Source organism: Chiloscyllium punctatum, chromosome 26, assembly GCF_047496795.1.
Source record: "Chiloscyllium punctatum isolate Juve2018m chromosome 26, sChiPun1.3, whole genome shotgun sequence".
Taxonomy (NCBI): Eukaryota; Metazoa; Chordata; class Chondrichthyes; order Orectolobiformes; family Hemiscylliidae; genus Chiloscyllium; species Chiloscyllium punctatum.
In genome coordinates, this window is record NC_092764.1 from 16,517,704 (window position 1) to 16,537,537 (window position 19,834).

At 40.2% G+C, this 19,834-nt stretch overlaps 1 protein-coding gene and 1 long non-coding RNA gene across 5 annotated transcripts in view; one reads left to right on the forward strand and one right to left on the reverse strand.

The window, feature by feature from the left end:
* LOC140496156 (uncharacterized) overlaps positions 1 to 8,586 on the forward strand; it is a 39,033-nt gene extending 30,447 nt beyond the window's left edge. For both annotated transcript variants that reach the window (XR_011964184.1, XR_011964185.1), the window contains one exon: positions 8,411 to 8,586. This is a non-coding gene — a long non-coding RNA (uncharacterized lncRNA). The remainder of the gene's footprint in view (positions 1 to 8,410) is intronic.
* wwox (WW domain containing oxidoreductase) overlaps positions 1 to 19,834 on the reverse strand; it is a 939,779-nt gene that overhangs the window by 532,598 nt on the left and 387,347 nt on the right. The gene's annotated exons all lie outside the window — the stretch shown is intronic.

Genomic DNA, 19,834 nt, shown 5'->3' on the forward strand with positions numbered 1-19,834 from the left:
CTGGAAAATTAAAACAATGTAATGTTTGGCTGTGAAATGGATACCTGAGTTGGTTGCTGTTTTGACAACAATTCAAATTTAACCAATTAGTTTAAATTATGCCCCAGGACACTAAAACCCAATTGGTTTGAACTTATTGTTTTGCCAACATCGAACCAATGAGATGATCCCATGTCCAGGGTATTAAAAAATAGGCACTTTGAAAGTCAGACAACTGCCGTTGAAACCCTCTCTATCAAAGGTACCTTTTCATATGAAACATATTTGCAGTAAAAGAAAGAAAATGACCCAGTAAGATCTTCAGCTGGAAGAAGAAAGACACCTACGATGACAGCTGTTGTATGGTTTTGAAATTAACTTAATGTAATTTTAATAAGTGTTTCATTGTAACAGTATATTATTATAGAGTTGGTGGTCGATAATAAGCAGTTAAGAGAAGGGGGGGGCTTAGAGTTGTGAATAGTAGTTGTTTAATGTTCACTTTTAGATTTTAAAAATAAATTGATATTATTTTCTTTAAATAGTGGAATTTGGGAGTTCTCTGTCACTCATACGTTAAAAGATTATGAGGTGAGGTGAGGGGAGGTGAGCTTTTCTGGGTGTTTGGTTTAATTAACAGAAGGGTTCACCGCCATATCGTAACAATACTGAGAAATAATATTATTAAAACATACAAGATTTTGAGACGGTTTGATAGGGTAGACATTGAGAAGATTTACACCAAAGGAGGGATCTCGACTTAGGGATGTAGTTATAGGGTAAGGGAACACTCACATAAAACTGAGATGTGAAGGAATTTCTTCTCTCAGAGGGCAATGAATATCTGAAATTCTCGACCATAGAGAGTTGTGAAGGATAAATCATCAAAAACATTTGAAGAAGAGGTGGATAGATTTTTGAAATATTGAGGAGTTCATGGAGCTGGCATGAAAGAGGACTTGCAGCCTGCAGTCGAGGGAGTGTGATCTTATCGACTGGCAGGGCTGATTTGAAGGGGCTGAATGGCCTACTCCTGCTTCAATTCCTTATGCTCTTGTAACGATTTGGATCTCAAAGAAGAACACAATGGGAATGCTATCTGCTGAATTATTGTTATTCCTGTGGCAAACTAACATCTCACAGCATACATGAGAAGCAGGTTTTGATAAATGCAGAAGTTAGTCTATCTGCCGAAATGCCCTTTCTTGTTGTCAGCAATGAACTAAAATGTGCAGGAAAACCTGGAATGTAAAAGGAACCACAGGTAGCAAATAACAATGGAAAGAACACAACTGAAGATCATCAGCACCTATTACTCTCATTACTATTCTACCCACAACATATGAGGGACACAGTAAAGGCTGCAACCTCTACTCATTCTCCAATAGGCATTAATTCAGTTAATTCTGACAGAGCTATTTAATTCCATGCAACTCTCCAATACAGATTGAACGGGTACACTATCAAGCCTGGCTGAATGGATATGCATGCTAAAAACAAAACTGTCACTATTGCTTTCAGGTCAGCTGAAAGACTGCAATGTTAAATGGACAATACAAACATAGCTCACTTGCAATGGTGATTCAATTTGTAAAACACCAAACTCAATCTAGCCAGTTAATGATTCATCTTATCCCTGACCTGTAAGTGCAAAAATGATATCAAATGACTGTCTAGTGCAGAAGCATTATCAAGCTATAATACGATTTGGAATAAATTTTATCTATGTTGTCGATCTCATTCTGAAATAATGGTTAAGTTTGTAACAGATACATAAGAGTGATCAGCTTCCCTTTTCCAGAGATTCTTAGATATTTCACCCCCACATTTGCCATTTCAGCCCCATTCTTCAATCGAACTTATCCTTATGTTTTCTTAATGTTGATTTTTATAATACATCAACATTACATAGCATAAGGACCAATTTCACTTTCATGGTATTTTAGCTTTAAACTCAAGAAAAACTGCCAGTCCCAAGAGATTGGCATTGTCCTCAATCTACCAGCATTTAAATGGTTGAAGTTTTGAGTATTCAAATGTCTGCTATCCAACAAATGAGTTTTTTTTCAATTAGATGTAGAGACGGCAGACAGATTTTAGCTCCCTAACATCCTGGCAGCATCCCACGATATTGCTGTCATGTAAGTTATGCTTCTTCAAATTTAAGAGATTGCACTCAAGGTTTGTGAATCATATCCAAATGCCATTAGATTAGCCCATGCTAAGATGGCAGAGTGCTGCATCATATGCTTACCCAGTCGTCTCTAACATTGAAATCTCCATGAGATTTCCCTGAGAATAACTGGTGCCAGTTCATACCGGAGAAAGCAATCTGTTCCCTCATTTTCCGTATCCCTGTAGAATCTCAGATCTGAGGTGCACAGCAAGTTACAGTATTATTCTCCATATGATCAGATGACAGCATTGGGCCTTTTCAAGTTTTATTTTGGAGACTGGAAGTTCAGGATAGAATGCGACAGAACTATCATATAATTATCAGTTCAGTGCCCCAAGCCTGGTCCATTAGTCCATTTAAATTGCAGATGTACTGTGTCTCAACTCAATTAAGCCACTATTTTTCACTTTTAATGCCCTTATCCTGACTAACATCTTTCAACGGCAGACCTGAATATTCAACTTGAGCCTCAGAAATCAAACCCTTTTTGGAGTGGGCATTTCAGATTTCAACTTCACTTTTGTGTGAAAAAGTGCTTCCCGACTTTGCTCCTAAATGACCTCGTACTAATTTTACTATCATAGCATTTTTATTTCTGGATGTCTCTAGTCAGAGAAATGTATTTGTGTCTACCCCACTGAATCTCCTTGCAATTTCAAATACCTAAAGCTGGTCATTGCGATGATTCTTAAACCTTCTGTATTCTATTGCAAAGATCTTGAGATACTTCTCAAAGAAAAGTGTGTTCCGGTCAATATTTACACCTCAATCCACATCACCAAAAATAGGTCATCTGGTCAGATTGCTCTTTGTCTTAGTTGGTTATGTAAAAGATGGTTTCAGCATTCCCTACAAATGTACTTTGGCAGTAACATGCTTTTGGATTTCCTAAAATGGTGAAAGGTGCTATATAAATGTAAGTTTTCATTTCTTCTTTCACTCATTTACTTTTTGAGCTTGAAGAAATAGAAAGTGAATTTATGCAATCAGTAATCATGACTTAAACCTGCAAGTCCTTTAATAATTATGGGGTGGTGTGGTGGCTCAGTGGTTAGCACTGCTGCCTCATAGACCCAGGATTCAGGTTTGATTTCTGCTTCGGGGCGACTGTGCGAAGTTTGCACATTCTCCCTGTGTCTGCGTGGGTTTCCTCCAGGTGCTCCGGTTTCCTCCCATAGTCCAAAGATGGGCAGGTCAGGTGAATTGGTCATGCTAAATTGCGCCCAGTGTTAGGTGCATTAGTCAGGGGTAAATATAGGATAGGGGTTCGGGCAGGTTACTCTTTGGAGGATCGGTGTGGACTTGTTGGGCCGAAGAGCTTGTTTCCATACTGTAGGGAATCTAATCTAATAATTCTGATAGAATCACAGAATTTGACATCATGCCCAGTTTGACTGCACTGGTTCTATTACCTAGTGCCAATCTCCTGCCTTTTAACCATTTCCCTGCACAACAACTCTATCCAAATAACCATCCCAAGCCGTCTTGGATGCCTTAATTGAACCTGCCTCCACCACAAAACAGGTAGTGCATTCATTACACTAACTACTCGCTGTGTTTTTTCACACATCAATCTAGCTTTAACTGCATATCACTTTGAATCTATGCCCTCTCATCCTTTTCTTTTAATGAGTGGAAATAGTTTCTCCTTATCTGGTTTGTCCAGTCCAGTCAAGATTTTGAATATGACTAACTTATAACCTTCTTCTCTCCAATGAGAATAGTCCCAATTTAGAACAAAGGACAATCCAGTTAAGGCCCTTCAGCCCTCCAAGCCTGCACCGACACATTTTGCTCTTCCACATTAAAATTGTCTTCAACTACAGGATCTGTATCCTTTTATTCCCTTCATATTCATGTATTTAAGGTGCTTCTTGAAAGCTGTTACGTTTGTTTCCACCACCTCCTCTGGCAGCGTGTTTCAGGCACTCATCACCCTTTGTGTGAAAGACTTCCCTTGCACATCTCTTTCAAATTTCCCCCCTCACACCTTCAACCTGTGTCCCCTAGTAATTGACACTTCCACACTGGGAAAAAGCCTCACACTTTCCACTCTATCTGTGCCATTCAAAATATCATAAATTTCCAGCAGGTCACCCCTCAACCTTCTGCATTCCAATGAAAGAAAAACCCAGTCCATGCAGCCATTCTTCATAGCTAAAATCCCCCATACCAGGCAATATTCTGGTAAACCTTTTGTGAACCTTCTCCAAAGCATCCACATCCTTCTGGTGGTGTGGTGACCAGAACTGCATGCAACAGTTCAAATGTGGCCGAACTAAAGTTCTATAAAGCTGCAGCATAACCTGTCTATCCTTACACTCAATGCCCCTTCCAATTAAGGTAAGCATGCCATAGGCCTTTTTTACTACCTCGTCTACTGCGCTGCCACCTTCAGTGATCAGTGGACCTGCACATCCAGATCCCTCTGTATATCAATACACCTAAGGGTTCTGCAATTCACCGTATAATTTCCACTTGTATTTGACCTTCCAAATTGCATACCTCATATTTGTCCTGATAAATTCCATCTGCCATTTTTCTGCCCATGCCTCCAACCACTCCATATCCTGCTGTATCCTCTGACAATCGACAACTCCATCAATCTTTGTACTGTCCACAAACTTACTAATTAGACCAGCTACGTTTTCCTCCAAACTTCTTCAATCTCTTCTTATAACTGACGTTTCTTATTGTGGAACCATTCTTGTAAATCTCTTCTGCTCCCTCTCCAATGTGTCCACATCTTTCCTATAATGTGATGCCCACAACTGTTCACAATTATCCAGCTAAGGCCTAACAAGGATCTGCATCACCTCCCTGCTCTTGTATACTGTGCCCCTATTAATAAAATCAAGAATGCTGTTTGTTTTATTTACTGCTCTCTCTATCTGTTCTGCCACCTTCAATGATCTGTGCGCATACATACCCAGATCCTTCTGCTCCTGCACCTCCTGAGGTTTCCTGATGTTGAAAATCCAAAACCAAATGCTGCCTTTCAGAATAGGTGAAATCTCCTTTGAACGTCAGCCTCAAGGAAAAGGCAATATTTCCTTTAGTTTTTCTTTGTTCCTGTGCACAAGCCTTACTGATTTAATTGCAATTGGGCATCCTCCACTGAGCTCCAATCTCTCATTATTAAGAGAAGGTTACAAATTGATTTTTCAGGTCAAAAGTAGATAACCTCAGCATACCTCATCTGCCATCATTATGGGTCTCGTTTCGTTTTATCTCCACGCAACTTCAATTGCTATGCTTCTTTGTAACGTATGACAATTTGGATACCACAGAGTCACAGAAGCGGTACAGTGCAGAAGGAAGTCATTTGGCCCATTCAGTCCAACCGGTTTTCTGAGCATTCACATAACTCTGGCCACTCGCTGTGTGTGAAAACTGTTTTCACCTCCAAGTGCCTGTTTTTCGCAAATCACTTGAAATTGTGCCTGCTGGATCTTGAACTTTTAACATATAGGAACAATCTGGCCCTATCTGCTCTGTCCAGACTTGTTATAATTTTGAAAACTTCCATCAGATCTCTCCAAAGAAAACAGACCCTAACTTCACCAATCAATCCTCACAATTGAAGTTTTTTCACCGATACATTCATATTCTTCCTAAAGTGTAGTGCCCGGACTGTGCATCGTACCACAGCTGAGGCTGAACCAGAGACCTATTTAAGTTGATTAAAACCTGCCTCCTATTGTTCTTTATGCCACTATTAATGAAGCCTAGAACACTATGCTTTATTAACAGCTCTCTCAACCTGTCCTGCCACCTTTCATGCCTCGAGCAGACAGACACCCAGGTCTCCCTTGCTTTTACACACTCTTTAGAATAGTACCTTTTGTTTTATATTGTCTTTTTATGTTCTCCAAAGTATATGACCTCACACTCCCCACATTGAACTTCTCTACCATCCACTGCATCAGCCTGTCAATGTCATTTTGAAGACCTACACTGTCTACTTCACAATTCACAATTCTTCCAAGTTTTGTCATTCTCAAACTTGAAATTGCTCCTTGCACACTAAGACGCAGTTCAGGCATAAGCCCTTCCTGATGTTGATTTTCCTGCTCCTCAGGTGCTGCCTGACCTGCTGTGCTTTTCCAACACCATACTTACAACCCTAGTTGATTAATATTTCAGGGAAAAGTAAGGGAACTCCACTACAAACCCTCCTCTAGCTAAAAGAATACTCACTGACTAACATTCTCTGTTTCCTATCATTCAGAAAGTTTTGCATCCGGGTTGTCATTGTCCCTTCTATTCCATGACCTAGCGCTTTTCTCAAAAATCTGTTGCATAGCAACTATCCATTCCTCTTTGGAAATCGTTAGTATGAAGAGCAAACAAACGATGACCCAGTATATACCTTGGGGAATGCCATTTTCCATATTCTAATGAAAATTGGGAATGTTCTGTTCATCTTTACCTTTCAAACTCCCAATTCCCAACAAAGTAATCATAGTGAAAATTAACAAACAATAGGTAATTTTAACCCGGGGGGGGGGGGGGTGGTTGGGGGAGGGACCCAGGTTCAATTGCAGCCTCAGCAGACTGTGTGGAGTTTGCACATTCTCCCCTTGTCTGCTTGGGTTTCCTCCCACACAGTCCAAAGATGCGCAGGTTAGATGAATTGGTCATGCTAAATTGCCCGTACAGTTAGGTGTGTTAGTTAGGGGGAATGGGTCTGGGTGGGCTACTCTTCGGAGGGTCAGTGTGGACTGGTTGCGCTGAAGGGCCTTTTTCCACATTGTAGATAATCTAATCTTAAATCCAATCTAATCTTAATACCAGCAGCTTATTTGGACTAAAGGGTGGCACGGCGGATCACAGTGCCAGTGACCCAGGTTTGATTCCCGCCTCAGGTGTGGAGTTTGCACATTCTCCCCGTGTCTGCGTAGGTTTCCTCTGAGTGCTCTGGTTTCCTCCTGCAATCCAAAAATGTGCAGGTCAGGTGAATTGATCATGCAAAATTACCCATAGTGTTAGGTGCATTACTCAGTGGTAAGTACAGGGTAGGGGAATGGGTGTGGGTGGGTTCTCTTTGGAGGGTCAGTGTGGACTAGTTGGGCCAAAGGGCCTGTTTCCACACTGTAGGGAATCTAATCTAAAGATATGTTTTTTTAAGAAAAGAACAGGATAGGATTGACCCAAAATGGCTCCTCTGATCACCTGACAAGTTCAGGCAAAAATATCAACTATATAAAGACCAGCTGCCCTCAGAATGACTATTTTAATCAAGAAGAATGGAATTTCAGTGAGGTGTCAAGGAACTTGTATCACTTGTTTTACTCAATCTTGAATGAAACTTCACATATTTAAAATGAAAGGTTTTTCTTCTTTGTTTGCTCGTTACCTGTGTTTTTATGTGCTTATTGTCATATTTCATTGTTATTTTTCAGATAATAAAGATTCACTCGGGAAGACCTTGGAATTTGCTATCCTTCATTTTTGATCTGGTTAACTGATTTCAATTGAAGTGTGACAGCTACAAGCTAGAAAGGAAAAAATGGCATTTGTTGTGATTGACCGAGAGAAGGGTTAAAAAAGAAGGGAGCTGTGATTTCTAACCTGGTCTAATACCATCTTAACGTAGCTTCTTCTCACAAATGCATTTTTTCTTTGATTTTACTTTTTTTTAAAGTGATCTTCAGTCTAACAACAAAATGAAACTTCAGTGTTTTGCTCTGATGTACTTTCTAACAGAGAAACCAAAACTGATCATAAGGTTACAGACTGTGATCAATCAGTGGAAAAATATAATGCCTTTAACTCAGTTTGCTTCCTTTAATCTCTTAACTTACACCTTTCAAAAATTTGTAAAGTCCAATGCCGCAACTATAAATCATTTATGTGGTAAAAACAATGACTGCAGATGCTGAAAATCAAATACTGGATTAGTGGTGCTGGAAGAGCACAGCAGTTCAGGCAGCATCCAACGAGCAGCGAAATCGACGTTTCGGGCAAAAGCCCTATTCCTGATGAAGGGCTTTTGCCCGAAACGTCGATTTCGCTGCTCATTGGATGCTGCCTGAACTGCTGTGCTCTTCCAGCACCACTAATCCAGTATAAATCATTTATACCCATAGACATTCTCAGACAGAAATATGTTTTGAACTGGAATTTATGTTTCATCAAAATTTGAATCTTTGATTTTTTTAAAACCTGGCATCTTCCTTGTGTTGAGTTATCTTATTGTTCTTCTTTTAAACCTGAAGTAAAATAGTTTTCTTCCTTGATTCTTTTTCCCAGCAAAACCTGCAGCAAACAAAACAGCTAGGACATCTGATCTCAATCACAGCCACCAAAAAGATGGAGGATTAGCTGGAAGACATTACGCCAGTCAACTTATTGTTCGTCATAATTTCCAAGTTTTAATGATTATACTTCCCTTCCCTACCTGATTAACCATGAGAATAAAAATAAGGTTGAACCCCGCAGCTGAGTTGTCCATAGCCAGAGTTTGTTTTTGTTTATAATGAGATTGAAAACAATTAAAATAACAGCTGAAAAGGGTCACAACATGAGAGGACATCAGTATCAACCAAAGACAAGCACCAGGTCAAATTGTTGATTCGACTGATACCTAGGAGGCATGGTTAGATAGCATAGGCCTGTAATCATTGGCCTTTTGAAGAGTTAGCGATGAGTAAGAGATGCTCATACCAGATCATGAGAATAATATGACAAGGTAAATGCTAAAATGGTGCTTCCCTTGTGGGAGAGACGAGAACTAAGGGTCACAAATGAAAAATAAAGGGTCTTCCATTTAAGGCAGTATAAGGAGACATCTTTTTCCCTCTCCAGAGATCGTGATTCTTTGGAACTCTCTTCCCCAGTGAGCAGTGATGCAGAGTCAATGAATATTTTTTGAAGCAGAGGTTGATAAATTCTTTGTAGCTTACTGAAATTCATTCTACACTATGAAGTAACCGTTCTACTAACTGGCAAAATTATTTTGTGCACTCAGAATATTATTACAAACATTCCAAAGATTTGTGCCCAAAAATTCTCTGAACTGCTCCCAACAGATTTCCATATTTCCTTAGGTCCGGTGGCCAACATTCTGCACAATATTTCAGAGCTGATATCACCAGTGCCTTCCATAAGCATATCCTTACATTTGAACTCACTCTCATCTTATGCTAAATTATAATAAGCTGTTACCTTTCCTAATTACTTGCTGCATCTACAAAGTTTTTTTCCCTGATTCATGCACTACAACACTAAGATTCCTATGCAAACCAGAGCTCTGCTTCTTCACCATTTAGAAAATATTTGTCTTTTCTCCTCTTTGTGACAAAATGGACATACTCACATGGGACCATATTGGATGCTGTTTGCCACATGTTTGCTCACTCACATAACCTATATATGCAGCCTATTTATGCCTTCTTCACAACTTATTTTCCAACCTATCCTTGCATCTTTAGCAAATTTGGCAACCGTTTCTTCCTTCTCTTCATGCAAATCATTTGTATTAATCAAAAACACTTGAGGTCTCAGCACCACTCATCACATGTCGCTAATCTGAAAAAGGCCTTGTTATGGCAATTCTGGGCTTCCTTGCTGCCAGGCAATCTTCTGTCCAGACCAACATGCTATTCCCTACACCTTTGATGTTGCACCTGATCAAATCCTGTTTGAAAAACCAAATACAGTACATCCACTGGTTTCCTTTCATCCACAGCATAGGTCACCTGCAAAGGCTGTGCCGACCCTCCGAAGAGCAACTTGCTCAGACCCATTCCACTACATTTACCCATTCACCTAACACTACAGGCAATTTTAGCATGGCCAATTCACCTAACCTGCACATCTTTGTGACTGTGGGAGGAAACCAGAGCACCCGGTGGAAGCCCATGCAGACACAGGGAGAATGTGCAAACTCCACACAGACAGTTGTCTGAGGCAGGAATTGAACCCGGGTCTCTGGCGCTGTGAGGCAGCAGTGCTAACCACTGTGCCACCATGCCATCTACAAACATTAGTCAAACATGATTTCCCTTCTACAGAACCATGTGAACACTGTCTGATTATCTTGGACTTAACTAAAGGCATTGCTATAACTTCTTTAGTAACAGCTTGTAACATTAATGCCATGACAGATGTTGAGCTGACTGGCCTGTATTTTCCTGCTTTCTTTCTCCTTCCATTTGTGCGCAAAAGGAGTTATGATGCTATGCTGCAATCTAATGAGGCCATTTGCGAATCAAGAGAGTTTTGCAAAATTAAAACCAGTGCATCAACTACCTCGCTGGTCACATCTTTTAAGACCCTAGGATGAGGTCCATCAGGGCTGGGCACTTGTCAGTCTGTAGCTCCAACAATTTGCTCAAGACCACTTCTCAAATGATCGGAATTTTCTTACATTCCTCCCTCACTTCCATTTCATGATATTGTGCTGCTTCCGGAATGTTACTTCTATCCTCAACTGTTAAGACTATACTGAAATCTAATTGTACTTGTCTGTTCTTTCAATTCCAACAAAGACAGAAGTGTCTGCAGCTCCTCTGTCGCTGAGGGCAAAATTGAGTAGGTTACTTCCTTCTGTAGGTTCTCTCAATACCAGGCAGGTCTCACACAGAAATTAAATCCTTTAAGACTTGCCCAGCTCAGTCAGTGATGGCATGTTCTAGTCAATTTCAGCAGTGCAAATTGATATCCCCTACATTCCAATGCCATTTATTCAATCAAGAGTTTCCTTCACTATCAAGGAATACAATCCAATCAGTCTTTGCAAGAGCACTAGTCATGAACAGTTTTAAGGTTTCCAGGGCATTGACTGATCTCAAGTGACAGTACTTTCTGAGCTAGAGTTAAGGCTAAGATTGCTCAAGATTATTGCCACCCAACTTTAAACACTGGTGCCACCATAATGCCTCTATCTTTGATTGGTCCATTCATTCAGAGGGACAAGATGCATCCAAAGATGGTGGTGAATTAATCAGATATTGACTGATCTGGTTTTGTGAGTACAAGTGTCAATAGATTATACACTTACATGTCCAATGCTAAGGATAAGGAACCTGACAATTAATTTCGCTCCCCCAAACCTAATACTGGGCACAATAGCTGAGGCAGAGGTCCAAGTGGAAAAGGCTGGTTATGGACCTCAAAGTCACAAACAATGTATAAAAATGATACAACACAGCATTTAATATATGTCCTAATAACATAACATCAAAATTTCACCAACCTTGTCTTTTATGAAATTGAAATTTCAAGAAATTACTGCCCAATCTTCAATGAGTGCATTCTCTTCATAGCATCTAGATATAGTGCTGGCCATTTATTAGACAGTCAAATATGTGAGCTGATTCAACCATGCCTCCATCACAAAACTGAGTGGGAGCTGTTCCTGCGAATTAGTTTCACAGTAAGTGTGCCAAACCCTGAAGGCCTAGTTGTAAAGCTACGGTATGTGTACTCAGGTGACGCACTTCAGATGCTGTGTGTGAGTAATTACTGCCTGAAGAAACATTTCCAAAAAAAAATCACAGCTGTTTATGGTTTAGATTCTGTTTCTCTAATCAACTTGAACTGCTAAATATTCAAAGGAAAAAAGAAATCAACTTTTAAAAATATGCTGGAAATTGCATCGCAGAACTTCATCTTGAGCAAAAAGAAACTTCCAATGCATAAATAAAACACACTCAAATGTTAGAAGGGATCTTTATCCCAGCTCCAACAGCCATGCATTGCTGCATCTGCTGAGATAGTGGGAAAAGCCGACGGATGTTGGTAATGAGTAGTTGCACCAGTGAGAGGCCCCTTAATATTACGATACGGGAAACCCAGCCTGAAAAAGTGGTGGGAGCAGACTCAATGTGCATAAGTAAATTTCAAAATGGGAATTGGACAAATAGTTAAAGAGGAAAAGGAAAAGGAAAATGCAGGGATGAAGGTGGGATGAAAACTGAATGGTTTTTCCACAAGTTGGCACAGGCACAATGGGCTTCATTTTCTGACGTATACTTGATTGGTTATCTGCCAAATGATCAGCAATGCATAAAATCAATGCTGGCCAACTAAGTAACAATAGCCAGTCTATAAAAATGGACAGTCTACTGTTACTTCATGAACCGAATGGATCAAGCTAACTACTGCCAAACATCAAACATAATGTGACAGGCTGAGGCCTAGGTATAGCATCAATAACTTCCTCTAATAGGTTGTGCTGCCATTAGTTCAGGCTTTACATTAAAACACTTTGCTACACTGTTAGTGGTTTCAACTGCTAGTATTCAATTAGATTTAGTGGAAATAAAAGTTCATGGGTCTTGCAACCCTTCCTCTAGACCGGGAGGCCCGAATTCAAGTCCCTTTTGCTCAAGACATACATAATAACATTCCTGAACAGGCTGACCAGGAAAATATCAGAAATAAAAATGCACAAATGTGGAACATACAGAGGGTTAAAAGCTGTTCCAAGTAGAAGTGAAAGACCTTACCAAGCTCCACTGCAGAACATTACCATTAACGTTCTAATGCTTGCGCATTTTAAAAAAAATCCCAACTCGTCTCAAGGGCTCTGAAGGTCAGAATTAATTCATAGCCTTACAGGTGTCCCCTTACAGCCACTTTGTGATAAGTACTGTGCAGATACTATAGTAATGTCACCTTAAAATAATAATCATTTGAACTTTACTGCATTTGTACAATCCTGCAGTAAAAATGGATTGCTTCATTTCACAGAATTATTAGCAGCAAAATGTAGTCCTTTGGCGCTGCCCGACAACTTTACTGCTTCTGCCAGCAGATTTAATATCTGCCAGTTTGTATTAAGATGTTACTGCACCCTTCCAAACCTAATCGCCAATTATGACTCTATTAGCCCTTCTTGGCAGCTCATTTGCTCTTGCAGCAGCTGAAGGGGACTAGGAGTAGAACCTCTGGTCCTTGCGTTTCTGCTTCGATGAACGCACTACAGCTGCTGTCATCAGTAGACAGGGATAAGCCAGGACAGTGCCTGCTTCACATAACTATACCTGACCTTCTGACAATTTCGAGGGAAAAATACCTGCCTAACTGCAGCAAGGAGCCTCTATCAGATAGAGCACTGAGCAAATTAAAGGCAACACAATATATCTGAGATCTACCCACTAGACACTTCATTAAATTGCTGCTCTCTCTTCTTGTACAGCACTAATAGAAACAGTGGCCTTGTTAGTTGGTGAGTAAAGATCAATCACACACACAGAGACACACTCTCTCTGCTGTCTTCCAGAAAATTGTGGTTTAAAAAAAAAGGCCATCATTAGAGTCCATAGTGGCTTTAATGTGAGGCGCTTAAACAAAATACTATCCCACATCAAACTTCAATCAGTACAAAAAAATACTCAGTGGAACTTGTTAAATCTAGCTGTGAGCACTGTTGCCTAATATATGACTATTTGGTCTTGGTCAAAAGATCATAATGTGCATATGTAAAAAGGTACTAGATTGCCTAAGGGCCTAAGGCATAGGAAAATAATTGCAGCAAAATGCTGAAAGTGGTCTACAGAGGTTCCTCCAATGTGAACACCAGTGGGATAGGCAGAAATAAAATCTGTGGCTCAATTGGATTTCAGCTACATCTTCCACTTTCAGTAAGCAGTTCTTCAACAGGAGTTCACAGTGGCATCCACAGAACTTCATTATATAAATTTATTTGTGTTTGCAATTGCTTGCTGCAGTGAATCCTACTTAGCCCTTTAGACCTAGGTAATTGCCAAACGAAAATTTTAGAAACTCTTTACAATGCTGACCTTTAAAAATAAAATAACCATCAGTAAATCTCATGGCAGGGTAGTTATCTCAATGAATCTCAACTTGCAGGCAACTAGAAAGCACTCAAAGGGTTCAGATCCAGTCACTATAAATAAAAACTGCAAGGTTTTGAAACATCATTTGAAACTCAAAAGTGATCATTTTTGAACGCATTTCCAAAATATTATATTTGGCTCCTTGTTTTACTGTTCAGAGTTCCGATTTTCCACATATCCAAAATCAATTCCTCCATATAGTCATGTGTTGACATGGAGCTTCATAGTAAGTGGTAAGAAGAATTTTTAAAGTAGCACAAGACCAAAAACACTTGACCAGAAACACACATTTTACGCTCACTTAATCACAGAAAGAGCTGTTTTCTACACATTATAATTTATTTTATATATGCAAGACAACCACTATAACAATTCTGAAAAACGTGCCGACATATCCTGTTCATGTGAGCACACAAAGTAGGAAAGACATCGTGTTGCAGCATATTGTCCCATCCCTTCCTCATATCATCCGATTTAAACCTAAACAACACAACTCACATGTAGGAACTCAATAGCAGAACTGATGGCCCAGTCAACTGTGAAATGCAGAATTATTCACTCTCTCATATTACATTAAACAAAAGTCAGCTGCCAATGCTTTATAACTGCAGCACAATCTTTGCATTCTGGCAAGTATGTAAGTCATCAGCAGCCTTGGATGTGTTGTAATCTTTTAACAGTCACAGGGAACTCTTATTCTCAATACTATGTACAGCTCCTCACGAATCTGACAGAACTGGGTATCGATTGTATACTCATGTAGACTATATTTGAAGCAGTTACACAGGAAACTAATTAAATGTATGCATTTCCTCCACTTGGCAAAAATTGCACCAATGGATTTGCATAGTTATGGAAACCATTACTCCACAAAAAATAAATTGAAATGCAATTTGATTGTAAAATACAAACAGCGTGCAAACACATTCAATTAAACTAAATGCTGGCAAAAAAAATCTGCTGAAAGAGAAATCGCTGGAAATCATTCTAAAAGGAGTCATGAGACTGATTACCAGAATTTCAAAATTAGTGTACTTTGCAATGTGAATTTGGAATCCCACTATTGGGTAACTATTTGATAATAGTAACTGGATATTTATTACATTTTAGACAATGAGACAAAACCCACTACTAAAAGACTTGCAGGACCTTGAAAGTTTACTTAGTTCAGTGTTGGACTGCACAAACCTAATTGCAAGCTAATAACCTATATAAAATAACATAAATTACTACAAGAATCAAACTATGAAATAAAAATGCATTCCTCTAGGCACTGAAGATAAATTTTCATTAGCCAATTCATTAAGATTTTCTCTAATCTGGCAAAGAACCATTTTGCCCAAACCTAATTGAACAATTTCGCAGATGTACTTTTACTCTCAAAATATGCCCACACAATCTCAAAACCACAAGAAATTAGAAATGTGTATGAATCTTAGTCCATTTAATAATTTTACTGTAGCTTTGGATGTTTACAAGGTATCTCACATTTCTGTAAAATTTTGAGTATTTCTGAAAAGAAGTGCATTTTTTCAAAAATGTTCATCCCCCATCAGGACAATTTGTATGAATATTAATTCAAGGGGAAACCCAACATTTACACTGCATGAGAGGAGAATGCTGATTAGTTGGCAACTCACAACTTGCAATACAATGTCCAATATTAAATATAATTTTGCAATTGGACAGTATTTGGTACAAAATCCTGAGTGTACGAGAAATTACACTGAGAATCAATTTAGGATTTGCATCTAGGTTTGCAGTGTGGCACATGTGCATCCACTAAAAACTTCATATATTCATATACATGGCCCTGTTCTTTGTAGATAGAAAGAACATAGACACTTGTTGCACTGATTTCAACTCAACAAAATAGGTGCCTGCTATTTGCTGTTACACCTCTTAGGGCAATGCTCTGACCAATCAGGCCAATCAACCTGCTTGGTTTAAAGTAAACCTATGAGTTAACTGTCAATCAGCTTATTGGGTGCGTTGTCCATGCCAATGTCCTAACCAAACAGAATCCACGTGCGTAACAACCAGCACTTTCTTGTCATGCAGTATAAATGTCGGTTTTCCCTTTGAATTGTTATTCTTGTGAATTGTCCTGATGGGATAAGATGAGAATATGTGCCTTATTTAGCAATACTCATGTTTGACACTGCCAAACAAATATCTCAGTCAGATCATCTAACGTACAGCTTTCGTGACAAAGCGATAAATTGGACTGTACTAAAATCTAGAAAAGCCAGATTGGTTCACCAACAGATGAGAGGGCTTATTAAAAAAAATTCTCATTGCATTTCATTTTAGTTTTACATTTTTGACCTTGCACTGTGTATTTTCAACAACTTAATATAAAATACAAAAGGGTGCCCTCTTTGGTAGAGTTATCAAATCAATTTAGTAATTCTTAATTCTAAGTTCCTCTCAACTACATTTTTGACTCTGGTTGCTGAAACTGTGTTCTGGCATGAACTTGTATGATAACCACAAAAATGGCTTCCCCACAGTCTTAAATATGATGAGTCTTTCCCAGTTTGGCCAGCACGTTGCCCTTGGTCAACATCCTTGATCTCTTGTATCTTACATTTACTGGGATTCCTACTCCATTCCTATGTTTGTCACCTCTCAACAAGTAAAACATAAGATTCCTCTTTTCCGTCAGGCTAGCTTGGGGACACTCGACTATTAATCCAGATACTCAGCTAAGATTCTGAATCTCACCACAGCAGATGGTGGAATTTGAATTCAATAAAAATATCTTGAATTAAGAACTGACTTGAGGAACATGACACAATTGCCAATTGTCAGAAAAACCCCATCTGGCTCACTAGTGTCTAACAGGGAAGGAAATTTGACATCCTCACCTGGTCTGGCTCATGTATGACTTCAGACCCACAGCAATGGAGTGGATATCTCTCAGAAATGTTCCATCAAGCCTCAGTTTTATCAATTGTTACGAACTCTCAACAAAGAAATGAAACTCGACGGACCACCTGGCATCAACCGAGGTAGTGGAAAACACCATGTTAGAAATAGCAAACTCTTCTTTGTTAACATCTGGGAGCTATGGTCAAAATTGGCAGAGCTGACTCAAAGACGAGTCAAGCAGCAGTCATATTCGTGGAATCATACCAGCCAGATCATGCTGCGCATACTACCATCCCTCGGCAAGGTGAACCAGCAGAGGAGACAGCACGATAGTGAAGAAGGTACGATCCAGGGAGTCTTCAACGTTGGTTCTGAACCCCATGAAATCTCATGATTTCAGGTTGATACAATTTCCTGCTGATTATCACATGCCAACCTTCCTGGATGACAAACCAGTACTCCTTTTTGAACAATGCTTGGAGGAAGCATTGGGTAGCAAGAGCGCAAAATGTATTCTGGGTGGGGGGTTTTAATGTCCACAACTAGGAGTGGCTCAGCAGCAGCACTACTGATTGAGCTGGTTGGGTCTGAAAGGACATAGCTGCTAGACTGGGTCTGCAGCAGATGTTGAGAGAACCAACAAGCGGGAAAAATACTTGACCTCTTCCTTACCAACCTGCCAGCTTAAGATGTACCTGTCAATGACAATATCAGTAAGAGTGATCACCGCACAGCCCCTGTGGAGACGATGGCCTGCCTTCACATTGAGAATAACCTCCATTGTGCTGTGTGGCACTATCACTGTCCTACAGAATTTGAACAGATTTAGCAGCTGAAGACTGCGCATCCATGAGGCACTGTGGGCCATCATCAGCAGCAGAATTACACTCCAGCATAATCTGTGTCATCATGGTCAGGCATATCCCCCACCTAACCATTACCTTCAAGCCAGGGAATCAACCCTGGTTCAATGGAGAGTCTGGGGGCATGCCAGGAGCAGCACCAGGCATACCTGAAAATGAGGTGTGAACCTAATGAAGCTTCCAAGCAGGAAGACCTGTATGCCAAACAGCATAGGCAACAAGTGACAGTCAGAGCCAAGTGCTCCTGCAAACAACGGATTAGATCTAAGCTCTGCAGTTCGAACACATCCAGTTGTGATTGGTGTGGTGGACAATTAAACAACTTACTGGAGGAGGCTGATCCACAAATATCCCCATTTTCAATGTTGGAAGAGCAAACTCATCAGTGCAAAAGATAGGCCTGAAGCATTCACATCAATCTTCAGTCAGAAGTGCTGAGCGGATGATGTATCTTGGCCTCAACCAGTGGCTCCCAATATTACTGATAACAATCTTGAGGAAATTGGATTTATTCCACGTGAAATTATGAAACAGTTGGAGGAGGGACTGCATACTGACAAGGCTGTGGGTTCTGACAACATTCTGGTAATAGCACTGAAGACTTGCACTCCAGAACTTGCTGCTCCACTAGCAAAACTCTTCCAGTGCAGTTACAACACTGCCATCTAACCAACAATGTGGAAAATCACCTAGGTATGTCATATAAACAAAGAGAAGCACAAAACCAATCTGCCCAAATGCCGCCTCTCAGTCTAGCCTTGATCATTCATAAAATGATGAAAGGTGTCATGAACAGTGCTATCAAGCAGCACCTGCTCAGCAATAACTTGCTCAGTGAAGCCAAGTTTGAATTCTACAAGGGACACTCAGCTCCTGATCTCATTACAGCCTTGGTTCAAATATGGTCAAAACAGCTGAATACTGGAGGTGAGGTGAGAGTGACATTGACTATCCTTGACGTCAAGGCTGCATTTGACTGAGTAAAGCATCAAGGAGTCCAAGCAAAACCAGAATCAATGGGTACTGGGGTCAAACTTTCCACTGGTTGGATTTACACCTGGCACATAGGAGGATGGTTGTGGTTGTCGGAGGCCAGTCATCTCAGTTCCAGGACATTTCCTCAGGGTAGTGTCTAAGGCCCAATCTTCTCCAGCTACTTCAGCAATGACCTTCCTTCCATCATAAGGTTAGAAGTGGGGACATTCGCCAGTGATTACACAATACTCAGCACCATTTGCAACTTCTCAGATACTGAAGCAATCCATGTTCAAATACAACAATATCCAGGCTTGGGTGACAAGTGGCAAGTAACATTTGTGCCACAAAAATGCCAGGCAATGACCATCTCCAATAAGAGACAATCTAATCACCAGCCCATGACATTCAATGGTGTTACCACCACTGAATCCCCCACTCTCAACATCCTGGGTGTATCATTGACCAGAAACTCAACTGGATTCACCACACAAAGACATTGGTAAGAAGAGCATGTCAGAGGCTGGGAATATTATGGCAAGTAACACACCTTCTGACCCCCCCCACAAAAGCCTGCCCTTGACATTAAGGCTGCACGTGACTGAGTAAAGCATCAAGGATTCCTAGCAAAACCAGAATCAATGGGTACCGGGGTCAAATTTTCCACTGGTTAAAGTTACACAAGGCACAAGTCAGGAATGGGATGATGGGATGCAATGCTCCCCAAGTGTCTGGATAGGTGCAACTCCAATAACACTCAGAAAGCTTGACAGCATCCAGGATAAAGCAGCCTGCTTGATTGGCACCACATCCATTAGCTCTATAAGAACCTCAGTAGCAATAGTGTGTCCTATCTATAAGACGCACTGAAAATTTAACAAAAATCCACAGACAGCACATTCCATGAGCACTTCCATCTAGAAGGACAGGGGCAGGAGACTTCATTTTTATTCATTTATAGGATGAGTGTGTTGCTCATTTATTGCCCATTGCTAACTGCCCAGAGGGCAATTAAGAGTCAACCACATTGCTGTGGGTCTGGAGTCACATGTCAGCCAGACTAGGTAAGGACGACAGATTAATTCTCGTAAGAACATTCGTGATACATAGGAACACTATCACCTGCAAGTTCCCCATCAAGCCACTCCCCATCCTAA